Source organism: Lactuca saligna, chromosome 3, assembly GCF_052625555.1.
Source record: "Lactuca saligna cultivar CGN05327 chromosome 3, ASM5262555v1, whole genome shotgun sequence".
Classification (NCBI taxonomy): Eukaryota; Viridiplantae; Streptophyta; class Magnoliopsida; order Asterales; family Asteraceae; genus Lactuca; species Lactuca saligna.
The window spans coordinates 177,571,871-177,592,122 of NC_136419.1; the positions used below are offsets into that span (position 1 = coordinate 177,571,871).

General features: G+C 39.4%; 1 long non-coding RNA gene across 1 annotated transcript; it reads left to right on the top strand.

The window, feature by feature from the left end:
- Window positions 1-3,605: 3,605 nt before the first annotated feature.
- LOC145034056 (uncharacterized) lies at window positions 3,606-5,253 on the top strand. The gene is made up of 2 exons (XR_013677857.1): window positions 3,606-4,043; window positions 4,498-5,253. It is a non-coding gene; the product is annotated as an uncharacterized LOC145034056 (long non-coding RNA).
- The last annotated feature ends 14,999 nt before the right edge of the window (window positions 5,254-20,252 follow it).

Here is a 20,252-nt window from a genome sequence, read left to right on the forward strand (position 1 = left end):
TAGTTGTATATGTTCTCTTTCTAGTATAGACTCATGAATGAACTGACTCATTGATCTAGCAGTTGTAATAGTATGATCCTGTGTTACCCCGATGGTAACTTACTAATGGTGTGTCTAGTACGTATGAATATGGAAGTACTTTTATGTCTATATATGTATATTTGATATATAATTAATATGGAAACGACCTTCGGATGGTCACCCAAAATTCCACCAGACCACATCCAAATCGAGGAAAAGGAAATAGGGCAAGTGGCTTTCCTAAGCCCTTTAAACATTATTTATACATCTATACATATATGGGCATGAAATTTATAAGTAGTAAAACAAAGTTTAAATAAAAGCATTTGATAAGTAAAAGAGTTTGTAAAACATTTTTAAGTAAAACAGTTTGAACAATGATAAAATCATTGGTTTCCTAGTTATTAACTACATGTGATTAATGCAATCACATGTGATTGAAGCAATAACTATAAGTATTTAACTTGTATCCCCCCCCCCCCCCCCATAAAGTGTTTAAACATTTAAAATCATTTCAAAGGTTGATTTAAGGGGTATGAACTCACTTGGAAGTTTGAAGATAGCGAGATGGAAAATCGGGCAGAGTTTCGTCTCGGGAAACGGAATTTTTTTCTCGGGATTCTCGGGAGTAAAATTGACCCTCGGGACTTGAGCAAAAAGACTAGAGCTTCGGGTTTGAACGGGCACGGAAATCGAGGCGAGATCGTGAGAGAAAGAGAGAGAATGAGCAAAATTTTCGGAAAGCCTCGCATCCCTTTTATAGGCGTGCTGAACCGCCTCGGTACGCGGGGCGTACGGGCGTACGCAGCGCGTACCCGTGCGTCATCGCTTACGTACTTCGGACGGGACGGGTTGGATGGGGCGGGTCGGATGGGACGGGTCGGTAGCTTCGCATAGGGCGACGTGGACGATCCGAGGCCTTGGCCTTGAGTACGCGGGGCGTACGAGGGTACGCGGCACGTACTTCGGCCCTAGGTGCTGACTCCTTCGGGTAATACCAACTTTTTAATGAAAATTAAATATAAATTAATTATCAAACTTCAAAAATTCATATCTCCTTCATACGAACTCCGTTTTCGACGTTTTTTATATCCCCGCGAAGGTGAGACTACGATCTACAACTTTCATTTAGATTCCGTTGGTAAATTCCGAAATTATTTTTATTATTTATTTATTAAAATGACGTGATTAAGGAATTTCTTTAAAAATTCATAACTTCTTTATCTGACGTCGGTTTTTGCCAGACTTTTTACCGCTGAAATACCATTGTCGAGACCTTCGATTCTCATTTAGGTCATTCCAGCCAAAAGTCGCTCGATCTCCGATTCGAGTTTTTAGTTGTCTGTTGCTAAGCTGGACTTGGAAAAATTATAACTTCAATATACGAAGTCGGATTTTGGCGTTCTTTTTACGTACGATCATGGTTTGATGACATTTAAACATAGAAGAAATTTAAATAGGAACTTTTTGGACTTTTCAATATCGAAGTTAATTTTATTAACTCAAAAGTGGTTACAATACCTGACTTTTTAGGTCACTACAAAGAGTTGAAAATATCGGGTTGTCACATCAATGATTCAAATTTTTAATATCATGGATGTTATTCCTTTGTTCTTTCCTAAATTGATTATATAGGAATTGAAGTCTGGCGCATTGACAATTTCAAGCTAATTGCCACCACAGTCATCGTATGAGAATTTTTTATAGACGATTCATCTGTCCTTTTAAAAGTCGGTTCTCTAATCTTAATAAGGTTTGAAATTTTTTTAATTACTTTTTTTTGTATGGGCAAAAGGTAAAATTTATATGTATATATAAATTCACAATATATATATATATATATATATATATATATATATATATATATATATATATATATATATATATATATATATATATATATATATATATATATATATATATATATATATATATATAGCTATATGCCTTGAAATTACATTGTTATAATTGGTAAATATTCAATTTTATAAAAAAGGAAGACAACAGAACCTATACTGATGCATACATGGGATACAAAAATTAAAATATGATGCTAATGCTAAACAAATGGTCCATATATAAGACATTAGACCGTTTTCAAAAAGCTGATGTGCACTTGCCTCAATCAATAATGATAATCTTTTGTTTTTTTCTTCAGGAGCAATGTATTCTGCAATTGCAAGGAGGCTTTAATTTCAAAAGGTAAAATAAATAACATACAAAGAATGAATAAGTATATATATAGAATACGTGGATCGAAATTTATGTCCTGATTTTTTTTCGATTTTTAGAGAAAAAAACATGACATAAATGGTCCTTTTTGAAAGTATAATGATATTATGGATATATTTTGAAAGTATAACAGTTTGAAACATAATTAATAGAAAAGACGCATGTTATGTGTCATGAAAGAAAACACCTTTTGTTATGATAAATAAGAACTTCATCCATCAAAGAAGGTTTGAAGTAGAATAAGTTTGTAAACAAAACTGAGAAGCGGAATCGTAGATTGTGAGAATCGTGGATGATTATTATATGCATATGCATTTAATCTACGACCTGATTATTTGGGATTTAAATTTCGAAAATTTTGAATTTGGTGCATGTAAGTTTTGTATAGATGTTTAGTTTCCTTTTATGTTAGAGATATATTTGGTATAACAGAAATTACTTTAAAATTTTATCTTATTTTTTAGGGATATGATATAAATTGAAGATAATTATATTATTGAATATTGAAGATTGAAGAAAATTATATGAAAAATGAAATTTCACCAAGTCCGACATTTGAAGTTTAGGGATTCAGAATTGATTATATTTGATATTGATTGATGAATTGGTCGGGAAAAATAGATAAAAATGTAGGAGATAATGCCACTTGGTAAAAAAAAAAATGGTCTAAAAGAAGGACATGTGGCATGTAGGAGATATTTTTGTTTAGAATGAAGATTTTGAATGACCCTGAATCAAAAAGTCTCTAACGCTATAGTTAAAAAAGATAGTTAAGTGCATAATTCTTTCTTCTTTATTTTTTTTAGTCATTAAAACTAGCAAAATTGCTATGAATGAAACCATAGGGACTATTCATGTAACGAAATGCAAAGTTCAACCAAAGATTGAACATTTGTTTCCAAAAGGGGTGTTATTTATGTGAATGTCCGTCCCTTATGTAGGTAAATAAAATTAAAATATAATTCTTGATTTATTGGAATTTTAACAATTATTGGGATTGATAAATTTAAAATTTACTCATGTGATAGTCTTTTAATTTTGATCATGTTGTTTAGTTAAAATACAATTCAATTTTAGATAATATTATGTAATTCATAAATTTGATGTTATTTTATATATATATATATATATATATATATATATATATATATATATATATATATATATATATATTAGGAACAGTAAAGTTCTTAAGGTTTTGACATAACTTATCCACATCTTTGACTATTCACACTATTTGCATATGTTGCATTTCCGTTTTTAGGGTTTTCATAATTGGCCCATTTCTTTTTTTCAAATACATTATGCTCCCTCTAATGTCATATGTTGTTCAATTAGACTAGAGATACGTGTCTTGGACACACTTTTTTCCTGTGTTCTTTCCTGTTTATCCTCCACCTGTTTTTTTCTCCCTTTCCACCTGTTTTCCACCGTCTCTTGGTCGATCTTTGATGCTTGGGAAATCGGAAAGAGTCTGGATTAAATCGGTTTGGGACCGTCCATATTCACTCCATCTTATCTCCGTTATCCTTCTTCAACAATCCAATGCATACAAATGTGATTTTCCATCGACTTCATTGCCGATCGCCAAAACATGTACCTTATTTTGTGCCAAACACACACATTGACCGTTTTTTTTCCAGACTTACGCTTGACCATGTCTCTTATGAGCAATAAGTCAACGATAATTTCCTACCATCATCAATTTGCAGTTTGCCATGTGAGGAAATAACTATGGGGATTTGTCACTGGTGCAAAAGAACCTGATAAAATTTTATGTTCACATTTAGGTATTTTTATCCTCTTTCTATAACATCTATCAACAATTATTTTGATCTTATTTCACTGTTTCACATGGGGTACCAACAAAGAAGCTCCATAGTTACAAATTGGCCTCCGGGTATGTTATACCATTGTTGATTCTCTTTTCCATCTTATTGATTGTTGAATCCGATTTTAAAGCTAATTTTGCATATTGATTGGTAGTGATTTTTGATTTTGACGAGGTTCCGTCTAAATTCATATGGATTCAAAAGAAATAAAATATTTCCTTATTTACCTTTGATTTACAACAATACAAGCCACTCTGTGATGAAATTTAAAAGCTTGTTTGGTGATGCACACCAATTGCTCGACGAATTGCTTCAAATAGAGTCTTATTTCTTGTTTTTAATCTCAAAAACCCAAAAAAATGCCAATTTTCGATTTTTCCCTAAGAGATTATCCATCATTTTGACTTTTTAGGATAGGCTTGTGAAAATCTGGAAAGTCAGTGATGTGTACAAGGCTTCAACGTGATTTATTTCACATATTAGGAAGGGAACCGATGGTTATTTAGGTAAAAAGCTTTTCCATTAATTTTTTTGGCTTTATTTTTGGAGTATGTTTGAAAATGAAAGTGTGTTGCTATAAGATCCCTGTTACACATGTCATCACCAATATTCAATTTCTTATGAAAATAAAAATAACATACCACCATAACTCTCACCCTTTCAACAAATTGTCTTATGTTTTTTTATGAAAGGGACGAGGAAGAGTTTTGTTTAACGATTAGGTTGGTTTACTTTGGTTTAGTGAATTCAAACAAACAGTTTTAGGTTTCATTTAAAACTAATTGCTTATTTTCTTTTATTTTGTTAATAATATCTGTTGCTTCGGCTTATTTTAAGGAGTCATTCACTACCCCACTGATTAGTTTGTAGGTTAAATTTGTCACTGTGGATTGCAGCTCCGGACGAAGAACATGATTTAGAGATCTCCCAATTAATATCACCCACCTATATTGATTTAAGTCGAAGAAAAAGGTAGATGAAGTAGCTACAATTTCTTTATCATTTAATATCTTAATTTTTTCGTTTATAGTTAAAATTAGTATGATCGCGTAAGTGAATAGCTTGAAATATTTGTTTTGTTTCTTCTAACTTTTTCATTGAGTACTTTCACGATTTTAGCATTTCTTCACATTGGTAAATGATGCATTATTTCTATTCCCATTTTATATTTCTTGTGTTGCTGGTTGTATTACATAATTTGCAATCTCAGATGGTAGGTTTTCGCTTAGAGAAGAACCCTTGATTGAAAGACTAAATAATGTTAATAAGATGAAACAATTTGTCAGGTTGGTTCGAATACTCTGATTTCTTCTCCCTCATTCCACTTCGTAAAAAAAAATATTCATCACTTACTGATTCGTTACTAACTTGTAAAAACTTGAATCTTGATACAAGTATAAGGGGTGGCGCAAGAAATTAAGTCATTTTTTGACATCTTTCTATAGTTCATTTTCTCTTTATGATGTTGAATATAGTTACACTACACATGATTTCAGGAACATTCATGAACATCAACAATAAGATAAATATTCATATTTCTAGAGTGATCCATTTTTTACTACTTTTGGTTGATTACAATTATGTTTTTCATTTTCTGTAGCTTTGTGTCACTTGTGCCTACGGATAAGTTGGAGAAAGAAAAACACTTTATGTCACTTGTGTCCCAAAAAATCTAATTACAAAAGGATCTCATTAAAGCTAAACGTATTGTCACCAGGACACATGTATTAATGAAGAATCAAAATAATTTGAAGGTTTCAAAATTTTAAATTATAAAAAATCATTTCCCTCCATGTGAAATCAATGTAACGTCCTATTTCTCATTAATGTATTTTATAAAGTTAGTTTTAAAAAAAAAAACAAAATAAATTAGTATGTCAACTAAAATAATAAGATTTTAATTGATATTCAAATAAAAATATAAGTGTTTAATTCTTATTTAAATTCATTTGATGGTATTAGGTGTCAGAAGAACTAAATAATTGAAATTTGATAAAAATCGAATGTGAAATATAATAGCTTGAACTTAAGGGTAGTAAAGTGAAAAACTTAAAAACCATTTATGGAAGGAATCTAGACTTGGGTTGTATGGGAAACAAGAGGTTATCAAGAACTCTCATTGTAAATTTAGATTTAACATCACACATCTTAAGCAAATTATAGGGTAAATTACACGAATGGTCCCTGTGGTTTGGGGTAATCTGCGCGTTTGTTCCCTAAGAAGAATTTTTAACTCGAACCATCCTTATTATATGTTTTTGTTACGCATTGAGTCCATACCATCATTAAAAAGGTTGTTTTGCCCTTACATGATAATTTTTTATAATTAAGATCATATTTTATGTAACATCCCAAAAATACGAGCCAAAATTTTCATTTTTGAAAACATATACTTAGCAAAACATTAGTAGTAAAACATACACCAACCACATCATTTCATAAATGTGTGCGTGTTAGGAAAACAGTTTATAAAAACATAACAACATCATAGTACAATCCCCATGAAGATCTCATGGTGCGGAATACAAGCGTGTGTGTGATGGCCCGCTACCGCGCCAACTCTTTCCCCTTCGAAGAAGAGGTACATGAAACCAAAACTGAAAACTGTAAGCACGAAGCTTAGTGAGTTCCCCCATCATATAGCATACCATACAATCGCATATCATACATATTGCCAGACATTTCTGGGGTGCACGACCTACCCGGTACGGCCATTCTGGGGTGCCGGCCTACCCGTGTCAAGCCATTCTAGGGTGCTGACTACCCATGTCAAGCCATTCTGGGGTGCTGACTACCCTTCGGTCCTGACGACTGAACCTCGGGGACTATTTCACCCCCTACTACTACTATCACATATATCATAACATAACATATTATCAGACATATATGGGGTGCCTAAGCTACCCTTCGGTCCTAACAACCGAACTCGGGGACTGGTCCCCTCCTACTACCTCTATCCCATATAACATAACTAGCCAGCATGCAAACATATCATCACATACTGTTAGATGTACCTGGGGTGTCTGACTACCCTTCGGTCCTAACAACCGAACTCTACTACTATTACATACAACATATCATGCTAGCATATAACATATCAGGTAGTAGCAAACCTGGATGATATCACAAAGACAATCATCTATCATACATCTCCTACTGCTGGGCCGACATTGTGGCCTTAGACCCACCGTTACTAGAAGGTAACTCACCTCGTAGTAGTTGCTGATCTGTGTGGGAATGGTCTGTCTGCTGCTGCTCTGGAAATCCTCCGGCTGCAATTCCCACCAAACACTTAGTCAAATACTACTAACCGACCTCAGGGTAAACTGACCATTTACCCTTAACCAAACCATGAGTTAAAGTCAAAGTCATCTTCCAGTTGACCCGACTCGCCGAGTTGGCCTGTTAACTCGCCGGGTCCCTATCCCTTTGTCTGACCAATATCCCGTCTCTACTCGTCGAGTTTGGCATTGACTCGACGAGTTTTCCTTCTAAGCTAAAGGCCAATAGTCCTTCATCCTACTCGCCGATTTGTATGAACAACTCGCCGAGTTCTTCTTCATCCGAAGAACACTCTATGCCGAGACTCGCCGAGTTGTATGAACAACTCGCCGAGTTTGTTCTTGAGGCAAGAAGATTGCCCTAAACTCTCCGAGTCATGGCATTGACTCGCCGAGTTACTACATGAGTGAGTCTGGCTTCCAACCCACTGAGTCACACCCTATGACTCACTACTCCAACCCGCAAACACGAAAAGGTGGAAAACTCGGGGACTCGCGACTTGACTCGTTGAGTCCGAGGGACGACTCGCCGAGTCGGCCACATGCAATTACTATACACTTGATTTTTCTTGAATCCAGCTCATACCATTCACAGATCTGGGTTTCTAGGGCATGAATTACACGTAAAGTTTCCAACTTTACGTGTAAATAATCACCAATGAAGGTTTTAGGGCTCAAAATGCACCAAAAGAGTAGATCTAAGGCTTTCATGCAATATGACTCCATAAAGACAGTAGATCCAAGCTCTAGGGGCTCAATCATGCCTAGATCTAGAGGCTAACAACTTATTACAACCCACAATGCACAAACAAGCTTGGGGAATGGCTCAAGAAAGACTTTCATGTAGCTAATAGAGACTACAAGCATGAAAACAGAGGGGAAACGAGTTATACCTCAAGGAAAACGCTGAGATGACACAAAGATGCCTGGCCTCCTTCTCCTCTTCTTGATCTACTCTTCTTTCTCCTCAAAATCTTCAAGAACACACCAAAACACTTCAATCTCACAAGGAATAAGGGGTATAAACGATGTTGGGAGCTCTGAGGGTGAATGGGGCGAGCTTAAGGGCGGATAAGAGGGTTTAAATAGGGTGCAAACCCTTGAAATTTAGGGTTTCAATAGATAGCAGGGACTCGCCGAGTCCAGAATATGGACTCGCCGAGTCGCCAAGTTAAACGTGTTCCGGATCACGTCTCTACTCGGCGAGTCGGACGTACAACTCGCCGAGTCCAAGGCTAAAAATGAAAAAAACACTAAGATGAATTTTTACGTACCAGGAACCAGGTGCTACATTTTAATAATAATTTCGTATTGTTATTACTTCTAATATTATTATTATTAAAAATTGATAACAGTATCTTGTCCTCCTTCGCCTCATCCAACCCACCCCTACTGTTCACCTTGTTCTTCAGGTTCTCCACCATCCAACCACCATTAACCCCTTTGTCTTCTTCAGTAAGACTACTTACAAACCATCATAAACCTTTTTGTTTGAAGCAAATCCCCGGAAAATTAAGGTAAGAACCAATTCATAAGCAAATTATCCCTAAATCCGAATAAAATTAGAAAAGCAAATTGGAAAATCAGAAAATTAACCACCATATTTGAACCAAACCTTAAGAAAACCAAACCAAAAACACAGTCGCGATAATACAGGGGGGGTGGGCAAGTGTTCTTCGGAATGACTGGGTGTAAAGGGCACGACTGAACAGACTCAAATGCATAAGTATACTTTAGGAGTGACTCTTGGGGATATTGATGGATCGGTCCACTATGAACCGAACCGAACCACTGGTTTGAACCTATTCGAGATTTTAGACATTGAAACTGGTTTAATAACCGTGAACCGGTTTAGAACCGGTAGTCAAACCGATCAAACCGGTTTGAAACCGATTGAACCGGTTTAGAACCACTATAACCGGTTTAGATAGGTTCGAGTTTAATAATGACGGAACCAGTTTAAACCAAACCGATTTAAGGATGAACCGGTTTTAATATTCATAAATCGGAACCGAACCAATTTTTTGAACCAGTTCGATTTGAAAAAAAAAAAGTTTGCTCGCCCCTACTTGGGTCTTATACTCTTATCCAAGCTTTGGCCCAATCAATCTCATTGACCTAACAAAAATCAAAATGCAATAGTACCTGTGAACATCACGGCGGCGTTCCAATTCCTGTAACCGACTCCATGAGGACCGCGACCATCTTCTCCTTCAACAGTGCCGATATGCCATCATCTCTTTGTCTTGCTCTAGCCCTTGCTAGAAGCACCCAATGACAATCATCAGAGACCCATAGTTTCACCCAAACACGCATCGATAAAACCAAATCATAAGCACACCCATTTCTCTTTTGTTGGAACTAAAGACTATTATCACCATTTCGGTGTCGTCAATCATCATCAACCTTTCTACCAAGATTTCCTTCCTGGTTACCAAGAATCATTGCTATACTCGTTGAACCTACTCCATCTCCATCCAGATCTGCTAGAGTTTCTTCACCGGAGACATATCACGATAGTCATAGCTACGACCTGATGCTTCTTCACAGGGAAGCACATAGTCCACTGACATCATCACTACCCTTCATCTTCTATGCCCGAGAATGAATGAATTGTGATATAGAGCCGAATAAGTCACAACTCTATTCCCAAATTGAAATCCATAAAGGAATTTAAGGGAGAGGAAATAGGGGGCCCTAAAATTCCTCGGGACGACTGCACGTTACATCATAGCAACACGACCAAATGGAGGCAGAAAGCCGGTTGGGCGCTAGCGCTTTATATTATACTAATATAATATGAATTCAATTAAGTTAAGGGATTTTCCCTTATTAGTAAAGTTGCTCGAGGCCGGAAATGAGAATACAATCTAGAAGATCTGGTCAAATGGTAGAAGAATCTATGGATTCGTTAGGAATCGATAGTCGTTGGCTGGACATACGAGTCACAACCGGCCGGGAAGAGGAGGGATCAACGACGGAGCTACTAGCTACTAGTTGTAAAGGAAAGGACAAGACCACCTTTCGTACATTTCAACTGGTCCAGACATTTGAATAGCGAATGAAAGACTAGGAGATTGGATCTAGAAAGCACTTCCAGCAGGCTTGACGGCTGTGTGGTCCTCATTCAGCTAGAAGTAGAAAAGAAATCCCGGCACGACCGATGACTTAGTCTCCTTCTGCGCTTCGACTCAACCACCTGCCTAACCTCTTAGAAAAGATCCGATAGATAGCAGCTACCTAACTTTTAAGCCCTTCACCAATCAAGGTCTTTCATCTAGTAAGTCCTAATACTATGTTCTCCAAGCTTGACTAATAGAGTAGGCAGGCCCTTTAGAGAGCAGTAGAATGTTGGGTTAGCTCTGCCTTTAAGTGATAGGGGGTGAGGGGAACTGCTCAGAAATGTATTAGTTGGTTGAGGAGTGACCGATCCGGTCAGTCAAAAAATAGTAAAAAAAAAAGAAAGTCTGTCTGGTCTGGTGTAGCTAATGTGACTTTCTCGATCTATAGTTCTTCTTTTTTCTCTCTCTTGACCAATGCTCTGGCTTCCCTCACTCAAAAAATCAGCCGTTGTGACACAGGTGTCTCGAGGTAGGCCGTGGATTGAATAGAGAGATAAGGGCTAGAAGAGCATCCATAGGAAGAAGAGGACGGAAGAGTAGTGCATCCGTGTCTACTCACTCCGGTGGGATTCCAAGATGAAAATGGATCAATCCAATTACAACTGTCAGCTAGATAGACGAAACGAGGGCATATCCAGACGTTTCAGTGGTTTCCATTTTGATGGTGATATTAACATCCTTTACCATCTTAGTAGAATCTTAACTCAACTCGGGAAAGGAAGAATCCACTTCCTGAGAAAGAAGGAAGTGCTTACGCCTTAGGAATCTTGCGCTAAGGCTTGAACTTGCTACATTCTAGTTTCCAGGAGCGCACTGGAGTTTGATCTTTCAGTCGTTCATTCTACAAGGCATAATCTTTCGTGACAAGCGGAAGACGGAGGAGCAGGCAAGAAGAGCAAGTATAGTGAAAGTATCCTCGTGGGCCAAACAAAAAGAGGTTGAGCCCCAACATCAAATTAATGCATTGATTCAAGGGGTACCCGTGCAAACATCATCTATCTCTCTGGTCAAGTGGCTCCGCTCTTAGGGAGAGAATCTACGAATTCTGTGAAAGGGCTTCCCTATCTATGATTGAGCTCTCGCTCTTACTCTTTCTATCAGTCGTGTTTTTTCTTTTCTCTCTTACTGTCAACTTGCTTGATTTACTAACCTCGTGTTCTCATCCACTTTAAGGTCAGGTCGAAGCAAAGCGTTTTCTTTCCTCTTCCTATCGGAAAACAAGAACCCGCCAGCTAACTTCTCTCTAGTGGACTTCACTTGTACGCTATCCTTCCTGACCTTACCTCGACTCTACTCTCCAAGCTCACTGCTCGACGCTCGCCTGACATATCGGTCTGAAGTTTCTTTGATCACTTAGGACAGACAATCTTTCTAAAAAAGAAAAATCTCGTAATATAGTTCAAGAAAGTGGCTGTGACGTGAATTGCATTGTGCTCATCAACGTGTAAGCTGCACCATGCTGAACGAGAGAATGACATTCCCTTTCAATTGAGATATTGCGTATGATAAGAGAGATAAAGGTTCCTTTTTTCCGGTATGCTGCTCCGCGAGCAAGGAGCGATAGAAGCTAGTATTCTGTAATGAATAACAAGAGTCTGGCACTATAGGGGAATCCAACACCTAGTGATTTACATTTTACACCTTATCTTCTAGACTTTCGGTGGAAAAACCAGTCGAGTCTTCCAGCAGGAGTTCCACGCCTTTTTAACCTGCATAAAAAAAGGAAGTCTTGCGCTGGGCATGATCCCGGTCTCGAGCAGAGCAAAGCGAATTAAAAAATTTGAATGAGAAATCATTTTCAAATGATACTCTATGGTAGTCCTACGCCAAGTGATCTAGAATTTATGGTAAATGAGGGTTTTTCTTTATCTTCAGGTGGTACCTCTACTACTCTTTCTTCAACTAGGTCGGACGCACAAAGCGCTCCACCTGAGTTAGAGCGGTTATTTGAGAGAATCTGCAATGAATACGCAGAGTGGGTGGTGATAGCCGATAAGCAATTACCCCCTGAATGGGACATGCCTAACCTTGTTCGGGCAGTGATAGGGGAGGAAGCGCTAGCCACCCCAAGCTATATGAGCGATGCCTATTATGATGTAATGTTACATGGACAAAATAGTTGGTTATGCCAATCAATTTTGAAGTTTCTTGATCTAATCAACTATGTCTTCTAGTCTGTTTGGAAGGAGAACTCATTTTCATTTCATCTTGTGACTCATTCTCTTCGATCTTCTCTTTGATTGCTTTTGAAAACGTCTTTTTAACTGAACTACAATGGTCTGATTCTTTTGAAGAAGATATGTAGGCAATTCAGCGTATACCCGGATGCGACCCCATCCACTCCCTCCATCCATGGATAAGGATAAAACAACATCTTTCACTGTTTCGTTGGAAAAACCAACGCTCATATTGACTTTCTTTCGCCCTACTCTAAGGGTACTTTAAAGATTTTGATATATTTTTTTTATATTATATAAAGGCCCCAGAACGCTAAAAGGTGAGGGAACCAGAGTTCTCTTTCTAAAAAAGAAAAAGAAATGACTATAAGGAACCAACGATTATCGATTCTTAAACAACCTATATTCTCCACACTTAATCAGCATTTGATAGATTATCCAACCCCGAGCAATCTTAGTTATTGGTGGGGGTTCGGTCCGTTAGCTCGTATTTGTTTAGCAATTCAGATAGTGACTTGCGTTTTTTTAGCTATGCATTACACACCTCATGTGGATCTATGCCTGACCTTGTTCGGGAAGTGATAGGGGAGGAAGCGCTAGCCACCCCAAGCTATATGAGCGATGCCTATTATGATGTAATGTCACATGGACAAAATAGTTGGTTATGCCAATCAATTTTGAAGTTTCTTGATCTAATCAACTATGTCTTCTAGTCTGTTTGGAAGGAGAACTCATTTTCATTTCATCTTGTGACTCATTCTCTTCGATCTTCTCTTTGATAGCTTTTGAAAACGTCTTTTTAACTGAACTACAATGGTCTGATTCTTTTGAAGAAGATATGTAGGCAATTCAGCGTATACCCGGATGCGACCCCATCCACTCCCTCCATCCATGGATAAGGATAAAACAGCATCTTTCACTGTTTCGTTGGAAAAACCAACGCTCATATTGACTTTCTTTCGCCCTACTCTAACGGTACATTAAAGATTTTGATATCTTTTTTTATATTATATAAAGTCCCCAGAACGCTAAAAGGTGAGGGAACCAGAGTTCTCTTTCTAAAAAAGAAAAAGAAATGACTATAAGGAACCAACGATTATCGATTCTTAAACAACCTATATTCTCCACACTTAATCAGCATTTGATAGATTATCCAACCCCGAGCAATCTTAGTTATTGGTGGGGGTTCGGTCCGTTAGCTGGTATTTGTTTAGTCATTTAGATAGTGACTGGTGTTTTTTTTAGCTATGCATTACACACCTCATGTGGATCTAGCTTTCAATAGCGTAGAACACATTATGAGAGATGTTGAAGGGGGCTGGTTGCTCCGTTATATGCATGCTAATGGGGCAAGTATGTTTCTCATTGTGGTTCACCCTCATATTTTTCGTGGTCTATATCATGCGAGATATAGCAGTCCTAGGGAATTTGTTCGGTGTCTCGGAGTTGTAATCTTCCTATTAATGATTGTGACAGCTTTTATAGGATAAGTACCACCTTGGGGTCAGATGAGCTTTTGGGGGGCTACAGTAATTACAAGCTTAGGTAGCGCCATACCCGTAGTAGGAGATACCATAGTGACTTGGCTTTGGGGTGGTTTCTCCGTGGACAATGCCACCTTAAATCGTTTTTTAGTCTTCATCATTTACTCCCCTTTCTTTTAGTAGGCGCCAATCTTCTTCATCTGGCCGCATTACATCAATATGGATCAAATAATCCATTGAGTGTACATTCAGAGATGGATAAAATTGCTTCTTACCCTTATTTTTATGTAAAGGATCTAGTAGGTTGGGTAGCTTTTGCTATCTTTTCTTCCATTTTTATTTTTTATGCTCCTAATTTTTTGGGGGCATCCCAACAATTATATACCTGCTAATCCGATGCCCACCCCGCCTCATATTGTACCGGAATGGTATTTCCTACCGATCCATGCCATTCTTCGTAGTATACCTGACAAAGCGGGAGGTGTAGCCGCAATAGTACCAGTTTTTATATGTCTGTTGGCTTTACCTTTTTTTAAAAGTATGTATGTACATAGTTCAAGTTTTCGCCCGATTCACCAAGGAATATTTTGGTTGCTTTTGGCGGATCGCTTACTACTAGGTTGGATCGGATGTCAACCTGTGGAGGAACCATTTGTGATTATTGGACAAATTTCCCCTTTTGTTTTCTTCTTGTTCTTTGCCATAACGCCCATTTTGGGACGAGTTGGAAGAGGATTTCCTAATTCTTACACGGATGAGATTGCCTGAAAAGTGAGAAATTCTGACACCCATCATTTTCGAGTGAGTATTACACCAAGAATTGACAAGCCTTTAGTTGTACGTTTTCTATTTCTTACGTGACTTTGATGAAAGAAAGCATTCCGGGAACAGGAATAAGAGTAAAGGTCTTCCTTGTCATTGTAGTAGGCTTGTTTGCAAGAGAGAAGAAGCAGCTTCAACGATGCAATCAGACCTGTGAGAGTAAGCATGAGAAGCCAATATGTCTGCAATTGAGTTGCCTTGTCTATAGATGTGAGAAACCATCATGCCAGAAGACAATAAGCTGATGCATTCTCTGATCAAGTAAAGCACATGTCAAGGGGTGGATATAAGACCAAGGATGGAGTCCACCATAACTTTAGAATCATATTCGATGTCATTCACTTGGATGCCCTTATCAGAACATAGTTTGAACCTATCTCTGAGAGCTCTAGTCTCAGCCATCATGTTAGTACCATTGTGATAGAATGAAGAGAAGGAAAAAATAAAAAATTTGACCTGAACTCTTTCTCAGGATACCACCACCTGCACTCTCTCCCATAGTAGTTGATCCATCTATGTTGAGTTTGGTACATTTTGGGGGAGGAGGATTTGATCCATATCCCGCTTTTATTTCCCTTCGGGCTCCTTATTCCGAGGTTGTTCTTTATCACGGCTCTTTTGAGGCTTTCCAACCAACCCTGTTGACTCGAAGTATTCAACCCCCCATTCGCCTAGCCATCAGATTCCTCCGCTGCCATCTTCGCTTTTGGCTCCTTGTCATTTGATCTGGGGGAATCAACCTCGAAGAAGGGAGCCTAGGAGCGTAGTTTGGCCTGTGCTCAAAATTAAATGCTCAAATTCCAGCTTCAAGTGTTCTGCAGCTCATAATCATATTATGGAAAAGGAGGCATGGGAAAACGGCACCAATTCTGTCCAATAACATCAAAAACCTCATTTTTTAGTCCTTCGGCCTTCGCAAACAAACAGTCCGGCCAACCCAAGTAATCCCCCATAACATCAATCAGTACCGCAAAAGGCTAAAAATCTGACTAAGTCTCCAGCAGCTGCGGAGCGGGGGATAAAGGAACAGCAGGATTACAACATTGCACAGGATCAATCAGAATGCAAGAGCGCAGAGCCTTTAAGAGATAGGGGCTGCGGGAGCATAATACTTAATACTAAGGATTCCCTGCGGTTTTTCATGCAGATTTGACAACGGTGTGCACCCCCCTTAACTTAACCCCTATTACGTAAGGGGGACCTTCGGCGGGATAAAAGAGAGTGCGGGAAAAGCAGCTACAGATACAGGACAAAAGAAGGAGTGGCGCACTTAAAGAGTAAAAAAATCCATCGTAGCGCAAAAGAGCATCCCGCAGAAAGAGGATCCCGCGGAAATTTTCCACTTTTCTGTCCAGCTGCAAAATGGAATGGAATAGTCTAGGATGCTTAATAGCTCCAACAAGCGTGAAAGCCGTTGCTTCTTGCTTTCGAGCCCAAGCCTACGTTTGCTTAGTAAGGTTGCTTCTTTTTATATCTCCTCAAAAAAATAAAGGAGAAAGGTTGCTTGCTTTACTTCGAGAAAGAAGTAGAAAGAAGGTATTATATAATAAATAAAAGTAAAAGCGCTAATGCGCTTTTTTTTTCAATAAGGGGCGGGAAGAAGCGAGCCTCTCAGAGAAAAAAGTGTTAGTTGTAGCGCGCTAGCGCGCATTTGACTAAAAACATGGAAATTAAAGGCTCTGGGCAACGAGTGGGGGGGAGCCTTGACTTGAAGCATTGTACAAGTGCTTAAGGCTCCTTCGGGCCATGGCCACAACTATCATATAAGGCAAGGCTTGGAAGCAAGCTACCTGCGCCTATCAGTGAGAACTGGGCTTGGCTTGGTTAGTAGTGCCCGCCCATTCTGTCTCGCCCGCCTGCCGACCCATGAATTCTTCAGAGCGGGCCGGCAGGCCGGGTGTACGGGAACCATCGAAGAAGTGCCTCAACGTGCCGCGGCCACTACTTTACTTTGACTCCTTTTATGCAATTATGAACTCCACGTAACTTTCTCGATTCCAAGGCAACTTATCCTTTTTGAGCTGACGTAACAAACTACGCGATCCTCCCAACGAAGCCAACATAAATCAAATCCGAATAAAAAAAATAAAAGGCAGTTTCATTATGGTAGTATACCAGCCACCTGTTCTGGAACTGGAAGTTCCAATCGAAGCATATAGATCCGTAAATGGATTTGTATGTATAGCCACTTCAGTCGTGTTCGTCGTTTCTTGAAAGTATCTTTTTTTTGGGAACATGGTCAACCAAAAATTCTTATGTTCGCGATTCTTCATCCACCGATGCAGAAAATGCTCCAGTTTTCCATTCTCATATGAGGCCGGAAAGTTTATTGGCAACAAGTCGACACGAAGTGATTCATCATCCTCATACATGAGCCGATCATTAGTTAGGGATGGTTTATAGATCAGAAAATTCCCACAAATTGAACGAGAAGTGGGTCCATGTAAATAATTGAGACCTTGCAAACAACAACGCTCCTTCCCTATATGGAGTTCGGAACCCAAAGGCAATCGTTGAGTGAACTGTATCTTCTTTGTGTTAGTTAACCTATGCCGCACCCTTACTGCTGGGGTGGGGCTCGGCCTCCGAACCGTACGTGGGACGAGTTTTTGCCTCATATAGCTCGGGCTGAAACCCGGGGGAAGTTTAGGAGAGATGGAGAGAGCCAGCAGCTGACAGTCGGGGCGGGGATAAGCTTCCTTCTTCACAAGCTTCTCCCTCCCAAAAAAACCGAACCGATAGCGCTTCCCGTTTTTTCTATCCCATCCCATTCCATTCCGGGACAGGCGGCTAATACTAATCTAATAAGTGAAGTAGTCGTCGTCTGACCAACCGGCTCGGACACCAGACCGCCCGTGCCCGCCCATTTTGTCTCGCCCTAAATGGAATCCCTTAGTTACGCTGCGCCCCGACCCGAGTCCCCACGTCCGATTTTCACCGCCCGAAACCCAAGAAGTTGGCTTTACCAACACAACATTAGGGTCGTCCCCTTCATTCTATACTGACCCCGGCCCGGGCTGGCTTTTTGGGAAGCCCATCCCCACCGTGCTCACGGCTCGGTTGGCCTGCCAGCGGTAGTGGGAATTATCCCGTTCCCTGGTCAAAGACTTGGTTGGATGCGGGATATCCTTTCTTGAGTAAGGTAAGGGGTACGGAAACGTCCTCTTATCACAGCTTGAACGGGGTTCATTGTTGGGAAGAAGACGAAGTCGATTCAATCCAACTCCAACCGGATAGAGATTGAGTCTAGAAAGAAATAAGAAAGAGATTATTCCCTAAGAGCTTGTCTAGTACCTTTTGTTTAGAGTCTTTCTACTTTCTGTCAGCTATAACCAAGTTGCTATTTCGGGGTTAAGGAAATGAATTGTAAGTCGCGTAATCCCCCTTCCTCCCTTTCGGGGTTAACGACTGCTACCTCCTGGGCTTAATCCTGATAGGAGTCGATGCCTTTCTGTCCCGAAAGGCTGAAAGCAAAAGGAGATTGCTTTCGATTCAGGATCAAGCCCAGGAGGTAGCAGTCGTTGGACATGTCCCTTCTTTAAAGTCAAGGTAGGAGAGTGAGATGACTTACTAGGACAGAGCGAGCCAAAGGGAATCAATAGTAGAGTAGACAGAAAGGAAAGATTATGACTCTTTCCGATAGAGAACCAAAGAGCAGACAGGAGCAAGCCAGAGATCTATTCCATATGATAAAGCTACCCATTGAGGGAGCTTAAACCGATGTCCCTATGTGCCAGCCGTTACCTTCCTTTCAGATAGGTACTTCCCTGCATACTATACTTATCTAATTCTAGTTTCAAGCCATAGGAATCTCGATTTCTTACTAAAGCTAGCGGCTTGACTTGGTGTGAAGTTTTCATAGCATGGGCATGGGGAAAGGACTCTTTGCATGAGTTGGCTGTTTTTCAAGAACTGGTTTGACATGAATCTCTGGAAGGGCTTTCTCTATCTCCTTAGGGTGTAGAACTCATCTCGGGAAACTAAAGAATGGGAAGAAGGTAGCTAGCAGCTTCCATAGCTGTCTGTGATAGGCCACAAGGTGAAGCAGAAGGGAATTCATGGACAAATGTAGCTGTTCGGGAGTCAATAGACTGTTCGGAAGTAACTGATCCCACATTAGCATTAGTAAGGGAAGAGAAAGACCTGATTGACCTAAGGCAAGAAAGTCTAGCCTAGCCTGAATCCAAAGTGCTCTTTTGCGTATAGTATAAATGGCCACTTTTTGTGCATCAGATCCGGGCAGCTAGGAAGGAAAAGTCTGAAGCCAATAGGTTTTTTTTTTCAAATGTGCACATGAAGAAGAAATGTTGGGGAGATTAAGTGCCTAGCCCTAGCCTTATATGGAGCAAATCAGACTGAAGTTGGCTCTGGGAACAGGAAGGAAGTGAGCACCCTGGCGGAGAAAAGAAATTAAACCTAAAACATAAATGGAAGCCTAAGCCTTCACATCCGAGAAAAATCATCAGTTTCCGTTGGATAATCTTTTTGACAGGGTTGGCATGGTTAAGGCAGAATATAAATATTTCACAACTAAATGAAGTTAGTCTTGGCTTCTTCTTCTTTTATGGGAGACAGGGGCAAGGAACCCACTCTTAGAGCAGGAAGCCCGTAACCATATTAGATTCGTAGCTCATTAAGGGAAATTCAATCAAGTCGGCTACCATAGAGTCAGGCCTTTTTCTGATCCTATCTCATCAAAGCCGGGTAACAAAAAGAAGGAAATTTCTAATGAAATGAAAGAAAGGCGAAGGAACAGAAATGGGCTCCTTCGGTTACCGTTCTATCCGTTCTAATCCTGACGGTTTTGAATGCTATTGACTTTACCGCTCCAGAATGAGAAGTGGTTTTTTTATTCCGGCCTGATAAAAGTGATCTTTGAAACAGAAATCGACTCAAAAGTAACAGAATAGGCTTGAGAGTAGCTCTTTCCAAATAGGTCGAGTAGCCAATGAAAAGGAGCTCTCTAGTTGGGATTTACACGCACAACCTTCTCCTATGAGTCATCCTATGTTATGCGCCTGCCTTTGAGAACCTTTCAGCTGGTTCACTTCGTCGGCATCATTGAACCTTGTTAGCATTTCTAAAAGAATTGGAGGCTCAAAACGAATGGTCAAAGGAATTGATGATTCGTTTTTAGTCTTCGATCTTTGCCTAGTCTTCGAACCAGCATTGTATGGAGGGGAACAAGCTAAGACATATAGCAAGACTAGAACTCCTATTGCATGTATCGATACCAGACCAGACAAACTAAAGCTAGCCCACTGCATAGTGAAAGTCTCTC